The following is a 9,255-nucleotide window of genomic DNA, read 5'->3' on the forward strand; positions in this document are numbered from 1 at the left end:
GGAGACGGACACCAGAATGGAGCTCGGAGCTATTTCTGCAAAGGGTGACTTGGGACTTCCTCCCAGAGCTCTTAAAAATAAAGAGGTTATCGTGGCCCTCAGGCTCCTTCCTCCGCACCAGGAACCCTGACATGATTTCTGGGGAAGGCCCGAGCCCCCAGGCCTCCCTCAGCCCAGCGACGACTTATCTCTGGGCTCACTTGGACAGCAGGAAGGCAGCCAAGCGACCACCGCGGGCAGCTCTTCCTGCCCCAGAAGCCCCTTTTGGGAGCGGCAGGGGATGTGGCCACTGACTCAGGGGCGTCCATCACCCCTCTGCCCCGGCCTGCGGTCGCCCACCACACGCTGGGGGGCATCAGAAATCAGGGAGCAGAGAGCATTCTGGGGAAGTCCCGGCTCATCCAGCCTGGCCTCTGGTCCAGACCCTCCCACGGCGGGTGTCCAGCAGGACCCCTGTCTCTGTGAACAGCCCACTGCCAATGCTGGGGGCATAACTGTCTCTTCCAGACGTCTGAAAGTCAGACCGCCGTGCAGGAGGAGTGAAGGGCACCGTGCAGGGCCGGGCAAGGCCCGGGCTGAGACCACCTCTCCCTGCCCCTGGCTCAGCTCTGCGGCAGAGACAGGGCCGGGGGCCTGCCCACACCCTTGGGGCTCTCCTCCCCTCTTGCAGATCTCAGACTTTTAGTCCCAAGAGAGGGAAACTCTTGGGGTCAGGAGGACAGAACCCGAATCTCCGTTCCACAGCATTCGCTGGGTGTGCACTCTGGGCCCTGGTGGGGTAAGACCTAGGAGAAGGGGCACCTAGGGGACTGTAGGAGGCCAAGGGGCTACCAAGCCCAGACCCTGGGGCCAGAGGAGTCTTCCTGGAGGAAGCAGACATCTGAAAGACAAAAAGGGTTTGATACATCAAAGTGGGGGAGGACTGCCCCAAGCCAAGGAACCAGTGGTACTAAGGCCCTCGGAGACAAAGGCCTCAGGTCAGCCCCTGGCTCCACTCCCAACCTGCTGGGGGTCTGGGGGCCAGCTGGTGCCCTTCTTGGGCCGCAAGGGCCCAATGTATAAAGCTCGAGTGCTTTAGATGGTCCTGGGAGCCGTCCTGTGGGGGCTCAGGGTCCCACAGCCAGGCCCCGGTGGCTCTCAGGCAGCCCACCTGCGGCCCAGTCCTCCTCTGGCCTCCTTTGGGAGGGAGACTGGGGCTTCCAGAGCGGAGCGTCCGGGAGGCAGCTCTGCAGGAGCCAACAATCTTAGCTGGAAACCGTCACAGCCCTGGGTTTCCTCCAGGCCGGCCCCCAGCGCCCCCCGGCCCGGCCTCAGACTTATCACTGCCCTCCAGCTGCCTCGCCCCCAGCCCCCTGCAACCACCTCCCCGGGATGATTCAGCAAATCTTCCCTCCCGGTGGGGGGTGGGTAGGGACAAGGGTGAAAAAATCACAATGTCAGATTACAAAGCCCCAACCGTAGGGCAGGGCCCTGGCAGGGAGATAAGGGGCCCCGCTCCCCGCCCTCAAAGCCCCTCTGGCAGATAAACCTTCTAAAGCCGAGGGGGGCTGCTGCAGGTGTGGGGCGCGGAGGCCTGGCCTCGAGGAAGTCTGGCTGAGAGAGACAGGCCGTTGGGTGGCCCTGCCAGGGCTGAGGGCCCAGGGCCCGCCACCACGCAGCCAGCGGGACACAGAGGAAGCACCCGCAGCCACGGGTGCTGCTGCCGTCCTGTCTCCGCCCCTCGCAGGGACAGCAGAAAGGGAAGGGCAGGGGCTTCCGCAGAAAGTTCACCGGAGGGTACCCACTGATGCCTGCCACCCCCGGTGCCCCCCGCCGGCGTGGCCTGCAAGCCTTGCGGAGGAAGAGGAGGCACCTGTCCTCATGGGGGCCAGGAAGAGCCTGGAGGAGCCATGATGCCATTGATGGTGCCTGAGCCTCCTCCAGGGAGGACAGGGATAGGCCAAAGGTGACACCCCCACATCAGCTCTGGGGACGTCTTCAGAGGTGATCCTGACTCTCCAGGCTGGAGATGGGCCAGACCTGGGCTGCCCTAGGGCGCCGACTCCATCTCCCGAGAGCTCTGGACATGGGGAGGAGGCTAGGGCAGTGAGAGCCAGCTTCCTCCGCCGGTGTAGACGATGGGCTTTGAGCTCGGGCCTTAGGCTGGACTCTGTCACCCGGGGCAAGTCCTTTCTCTGCCCTGGGCCCATTGCTTGTCTGTACAATGAGAGCTGCCCTGGAGACCCGGCATGCACAAGGCCCCCACAAGTGGTCCCAGACAGACTCTGGTCTCTAATCCAAGGCCCAGAGGAGGGGGGGTGAGGCTCTGGTTGGAATGGAAGTGACTTTCAGACAAGGGCTCACACGGTACACGGCACACAGGGCCAAATGTCCCGCTGCCTCTCCTGCTTTATCTGGGGAAGCTTGCAGAGGTCATGTGTCGGGGGACGGTGAGGCCAGATAGTGTGGACTGTTTAAATCCCTGGTTGGAACTCCTCGGAAGCCCCCTGTGACATTGGGGGAAAACCCTTTCTTCCTCTGGGGCCTTGAGTTGCACCAGAAAGAGAGGTGGTCAAGACGAGGTCTACGCTCCCTTCACTCTAGAGTTTTGCCAAAACTCACCTGCCTGTTGGCCGTGTGCTTGGCCCCAAGGGGTTGAACCAGGAACGAGGCTTCCCAGAGGCATGGTGCACGCCTGGTCTATTCCTACACCGGAATACTACTCCGCCTCAAAAAGGGCCGGGGCGGAGGGATGGGGAGCTGGTTTTTTTTTTTTTTTTTTTTTTAAGAATTTATTTATTTATTTGACAGAAAGAGATCACAAGTAGGCAGAGAGGCAGGCAGAGAGAGAGAGGAGGAAGCAGGCTCCCCGCTGAGCAGAGAGCCCGATGCGGGACTCAATCCCAGGACCCTGAGATCATGACCTGAGCCGAAGGCAGCGGCTCAACACACTGAGCCACCCAGGCGCCCCGGGGAGCTGGTTTAATAGGACCAGAGTTTTGGTTTTGCCAGATGGGAGAGATTTGGGTGTTTTGGTGCTGGTGGCTGTCCCCCACCCCCACATCAAGTGGGTACTTTTAACACCACTGAACTGTATACATAGAAATGGTTAAAATGGCAAATTTTACGATCTGTAAAAAGCTGAGGGTTACAGTGTGGCCTTGGTGTTTGCTGAACACAGGCTTGAGAACAGGAGCCCAGGCCTGAATGGCTCGCAGTCCAGGTGGAGAGGCCCCTCCGCGGAGGCCAGCAACGCCAGGGGGCCCTGATCTCGGCTGAAGCCCGAGGGACCTGCAGGGCTGTGGGAGAGCCTGGGGGGCGGGGGTTCTCCCAGGGGTTAGCCACAGGGCACCCAGAGGCGGCAGCTCCGGAAGCCCACGCCCTTCTCTTCTTTCTCCCAGATGGGCCTTGCCTGCCTCCGGGCTCTTGGAACTGGGCTAGAGTCCCTCTGCCCGGAAGGCGGTTCCCTCAAGTTCTCACCGACTCACTCCTCCATTCCAGCCTCAGCCCCCACGAGCACGACTCGCGGGTCCCTGTGACGATCCCACGTGATGCTGATCATGACCGTCAGTAAATAACTCGGACGTGCCACCGCTGAGAACGTTCCGTGCGGGCCTCCACTGCTTCCCAGCACTCGGCACATAGATACTTTCAGTGGGTCAATGGGTGGGTGGGCGATGTGTGCCTGGTGGACGGGTGGACGGTGGTTGGTTAGAAGGATGGACGGACGGATGGATGGGTGGTTGGTTAGATGGGTGGGTGGTTGGGTGGGTGGGCAGACAAATTAATGAGCCTGGTCCTCCCCATCCCAAAAGGCTGTGAGGGCTCAGAGGTTGTGACAGATGGGGCTGGGGGTGAGGGGTGCTTTCTATTCTTTTGCCCCTTGACCTGAGCCTGCACGGGCCATGACCCTAGGCCCCTTGCCCCCCACATCAGTGAGAGGATGCCAGGGACCGCAGCCCAGAGCTGCACCAGAAGGGCAGCACCCCCACCCTTGGGGAAGACAGAAGGGCCCTGCCAGCCCGCCGTCTGATCTGATCAGACTGGAAGGCCCATCCCAAATGGCACCCTTGGTCCATTATGAGCACTTCCCATGTAAACACTGGGTGCCAAGTGTCCCTCCCAGGGGGTAGAACTGAGGCACAGTCTTGTCCAAAGTAGAACTTTAAAGAACTTCTGCCCAAAGTCTTTCTAATCTGAAGGCAAGCCCCGCCCACGCGGCCGAGGGGTGTCCTGGCTTTGACCTTTCTCCTGGGACCTGACCCACAGCCCTGGCCAGCCCACAGCATCTCTGCCTGCGCTCCCCGCACCCTCTGCCCTCTCCCTCCCTCCCTTCTTCCAGGCTGTGGCCCCAAAATGCTGGCACACTTGACTGCACAGGTCATTCCTGGCTTCTGAGGGTCCCTGAGCCCTCAGACCAGCCAGGCTCAGGCTGGTGCCCCGTCGCGTGCTGAGGGATCCTGATGACACGTCTGTCTCCGTGGGAAACCGGCAAGGAGACCCGGCCTCCCACCGTCAGGCCAGGGAACACGGGGTGGAGGGTCAGGGGGCAGCCCGTGTGCCCCATGCAGGGGCCTCAGAGTGCGAGGACACCCCTTCTTAGAGGTCACCCTGAGCTGAGGGACAGGGTAGGGCAGTCCCGGGGAGGGGTTGCCAGGAATTTGGAGGGGGGGGGGGCACAAAAGCTGTCTGGTGGGAAGGCGTCGGGAAAATCAGGGGGCGCTGGACCCCCAGACTCGCTGCCGATAGGGAAGGGCAGCAGGGGTGAGGCGGCCAGCGGGGGGCGGGGGGCGGCGGAGGTGTGGTGGGGGTTGGATTTGCGACCGAGGGGAAGCAGCGCCCCCTGGCTTCTGCAGGGGGAACGCGGGGAGGCCCTGAACCCGGCCGGAGCGGAGGCTGCCCCAAGGGGGTCAGGCAGCCCCTCCAGATGAAGAGCTCCTGGGTGTCGGGAACCCCGGCAGGCCGGTGCTGGGGGAAGACCCCGCGACCCGGAGCCGGCCGGGCCTCACCCAGGGAGCTATGATAAACAGAGCAGGCCCGGACCGGGGAGCCGTCCGCCACCGGCCGCGGAGTCACAGGTGCACACGCCCTTCGAGCCGGCAGCGCGCGCGAGGACACACCGCAGTGATTCATGGCTGCACCGCGTTTGCCAAAGGTCGGAAACAACCGAAGTATCCCGCAGAGAGGGCTGGAAGGAAACCGGGGCCAACCGTCCAGCGGGAGAGCGGGCGTCCGGTCAGAAAAATGAGGAAGCGCCGTGTGGATTGATCGGTGTGTGTGTGGGGGTCATCCCCGTGGTCCACTGTCCGGTGAGAAAGGACGGTGCGGAGGGGCGGGGACGCGAGCTGTCGTTTGCGGTCACTAATGTATAGCTGGCTTGAATAGATCAAGGGTCCTAGTATCTCCCCAGGAGAGCCAGGAAAAGCACGTGCAAATGTTTACTAGAGGGGAAACAAAGTAACAACTGTGTGGGTTAGCCGTTCACTTTAATAAAGGGGGTGGAGGAACATAAAATATGCATATAATATATATATATATAATGTTGCTTAGAACCCTGCAGATTATCTTCAGGGAGATAAACAAGAGAAACAAGAAACTGATAAGATGAGTCAATCTTCGTGTCTGGGGAAAGGAATCGGAGGGGCTTTTCTCTTCGTAGGTTTAGCGTCCTTTGGATTTTGAACCCTGGGTATGGAGTATCATTATGCGTGGAGGGAGCACGTCAGACACCAGTGAGGGGCTGTTTGCGGGCAGGGGGACGCTGACAGGGGACGTGAGCTGTCCGGGGTGATGGACGGGGAGGGAAGAGAACCTGGCACCCTGATTCAGGGGACAGAGCGGGCCACACAGCAGTGGATGGGCTGGGGGACCGGGGAGCCTGGGGAGTCCAGGGTGACACCCAAATTCCTGGTGTTTCTATTCCTGAGAAAGGACCCCTTGGGGTATCATTTGAGCATCATTTGTCTTTTTCCCCCTTGACTGTCCAGGACCCATTCTACCTCCTTCCTGGAGAAATTTCCCCTCGTGGGTGGTCTCGGGAGGGAAGTCACCAGCATCGCCTAACATGTCCACGCAAGCCCTGAGCTCTCCACGCGACCAGCCCACTTGGCAGGGTGATTCACTGCAAAGGGCACCAGGGAATTTCTTGGGTGACTGAAATATTCTCTTTCACAATTGAGGTGGTGATTACACTCATATTTGTAGATAGACTGAACGACACACTTAAACAGGGTCTATTTCATTGCATATAAATTATACCTCAATAAAGTTGATTTAAAAGTAGATTTATTTTTCATATATAATACTCTCGTGATATATATTTTATATGTAATATATTAAAACATACGTATATACACACGGTTACAATGGCACAAAAGGCAAGAGAGGTCTAAACCTGTCTTTGCATTGTTGTGGAAACAGTGAGAGCACTAATTTATGTTTGACTTTAATAGAACAAGGATTCATACGATAATCTCTAGGGTAACCAGTAAAAGCACTTACAGCTATTTATTAGAGGGAAAATAGAATAATAAAATATGATTAGCATAAAAGAGGAAGTGAAAGGGGAGGGGAAGACAGAACAGGCGGGTCAGGAATATAAAAGATTTACACCAGAACAGATCAGCTTTGCTTTAAATATAACACAATTAAATACTCCGGACCAAAAACAGAGGGGAGTAGGAGGAAGACCAGACTCCATCCTGCTTAAAAAAGACAAAAATCAAAGCCCACAGAAAGTAAAATGACAGAAAACTATATATATATAAAACTGTATCATGAACCAAAGCAAACCTCCCGTAGTGACAATTTAGACTTTCCTAGAGACGAAGAGGAACAGTTCATGAGCATTAAAGGCCCATTCGTCAGGTGCACTTAACACTTCCAAATTTACGTGTACACGAACACACGGACCTCAGACAGAAACAAAGCCAAATCACACACCTGAGAGAAGACGAGGCAAAGTCATGATTACGTGGGGAATTTTAACACATCTCTGAGACTAAGCAGATGCGTGCGTGCGCGCACGCTCGCTCGCGCGCACACACGCGCGCACACACACACACACACAGTGGGTGCCCACACGCAGGTACACCCAGGAAAGATATAAGACATCGCACTTGCCACATTGTTTTCAGATGGACCCAGAATGCTTCACAAGGCTGGCTGTGTGCTGGGTCATAAAGCAAGTCCCAATACATTTCAATTTTAATTTAATTTTTAAAATTAATTCATTAGTTTGTTTATTTAAGAGCAAGTCCAAGCAGGGGGCGGGGGAGAAGCCGAGGGGGAGGGAGAGGGAGAGAGAATCCCGCGCAGACTGAGCACTGAGCCCGGAGCTGGTCTCTGGGTTCCATCCCACCGCCACGGGATCATGAGCTGAGCCCAAACCGAAAGTCTGGTGCTGAACCGACGGAGTCACCCAGGAGCCTCAGCAAGTCCCAAAACATTTTAAAAGAGCGTTGAAATCATGTAGAATTTGTTCCCTGGCTACTGTGAAATTGAGCTAGAAGTCAAGAACGGAAAAGATAATTTTAAAATTCCCCAATTTAGGGATATCGAGCAAGAGACTTTTTTTTTTTTTAAGATGTTATTTATTTATTTGACAGATCACAAGTAGGCAGAGAGACAGGCAGAGAGGAGGGAGCAGGCTCCTGCTGAACAGAGAGCCTGATGCAGGGCTCCATCCCAGGAGTCTGGGATCATGACCTGAGCTGAAGGCAGAGGCTTAACCCACTGAGCCACCCAGGTGGCTTGCTTGGCCACCCAAGCAAGAGATTTCTAAAAAAAAAAACCTCATGGGTCAAGGAAAACCATCACAATGGCTATTTGGATACATGTTCAAGTGAGGGGACAGGGACAGGGAGAGGGAGAGACGGAGCGGAGTGGGAAGGAGGGGCCAGAAGGACACCCTGACAGGCAGGACAGACTTTGGAAAAGATCCTAAGGGAAGTTTCGCGCTTTTTAACAAGTTTTATTTATTTATTTGACAGAGATCACAAGTAGGCAGAGAGGCAGGCAGAGAGAGAGGGGGAAGCAGGCTCTGCACTCAGCAGAGAGCCCAATGCCGGGCTCAATCCCAGGACCCCAAGATCATGACCTGAGCTGAAGGCAGAGGCTTTAATCCACTGAGCCACCCTGGCACCCCGAGAAGTTTCGCTTTAAAAAAAAAAAAAAAGATTTTATTTATTTATTTGTCAGAGTGAGAGATAACATAAGAAGGGGAGCAGCAGCAGGAGCAGATGGCGAGGCAGTCTCCCCGCTGAGCAGGGAAGCCCAAGGCGGGGCTGATCCCAGGATCCTAAGCCAAGACGCTTAACGGAGTGAGCCACCCAGGTGTCCCCAGAGATCCCACTTTGAGCTAGGATTTAGAAAGCTGTGAATGACCCCGTGCTGCCACGTAACAGTGAAACAGCTTGGGGCAGTTCTGAGATTGGGGGTTGGTGCTGGAAGCGTACACGTTGGTAAGGTCCTCGTCTACACCAAAGAATACAAAATTAAGAACACAAAATTAGGTGGAAAAGCAAATCACTATTTAGAATGAGGGAAAAAAAAAACCTATGACAAATGATAAACAATTCTATATGACATCTAAGTATCCAGGAAAAAATTTATACTAATCAAAGGCTGGACATCGCCCTAGAACGCCTTTTCCCACATACTTTAGCTACATATTCGTTGTCCGCCTTCTCATACGTACAGTAATTTTTGTTAAACATTTTTTTGGGGGGCACCTGAGGGGCTCAGTGGGTTAAGCCACTGCCTTCAGCTCAGGTCATGATCCCGGAGGCCCAGGATCAAGTCCCACCCGGCTCCAGCTCGGAGGGGTCTGCTTCTCCCTCTAACCTTCTCCCTCTCACGTTCTCTCTCAAATAATAAAATCTTTAAAAAAAATAAAATTTGGGGGGAGGGCATCTGGGTGGCTCAGCCAGTTAGATGCCTGCCTTCAGCTCAGGTCATGATCCCAGGGTCCTGAAATTGGGCCCAGCATCCCAACATGGGGCTCTCTGAGCTGCGGGATGCCTGCTTCTCCTCTCCCGCTGCTGCTCCCCCTGCTTGTGCTCTCTGTGTGTCAAATAAATAAAAAAATCTTTAAAAACTTTCTTTTTGGTAGTTATTTTAAGTAAGCTCCATGCCTGACTTGGAGCTGGAGCTCACGACCCCGAGACCAAGCGGTGGGCGCTCTTCAGACTGAGCAAGCCGGCCCTGGACAATCTGTAACGTTTTCTGCAGAGAGGATGGAAAGTCTGGCTATCAAAATCCGACTTCTGTTCCTGC

At 55.7% G+C, this 9,255-nt stretch overlaps 1 long non-coding RNA gene across 1 annotated transcript; it reads left to right on the plus strand.

Annotated features, from left to right (window-relative positions):
* The first annotated feature begins 1,531 nt into the window (after positions 1–1,531).
* On the plus strand, positions 1,532–3,577 carry LOC309846731. Its single transcript, XR_014302105.1, has 2 exons — positions 1,532–1,945; positions 3,381–3,577. It is a non-coding gene; the product is annotated as an uncharacterized lncRNA (long non-coding RNA).
* Positions 3,578–9,255: the final 5,678 nt, after the last annotated feature.

Source organism: Mustela nivalis (assembly GCF_964662115.1).
Source record: "Mustela nivalis genome assembly, chromosome: 13".
Classification (NCBI taxonomy): domain Eukaryota; kingdom Metazoa; phylum Chordata; class Mammalia; order Carnivora; family Mustelidae; genus Mustela; species Mustela nivalis.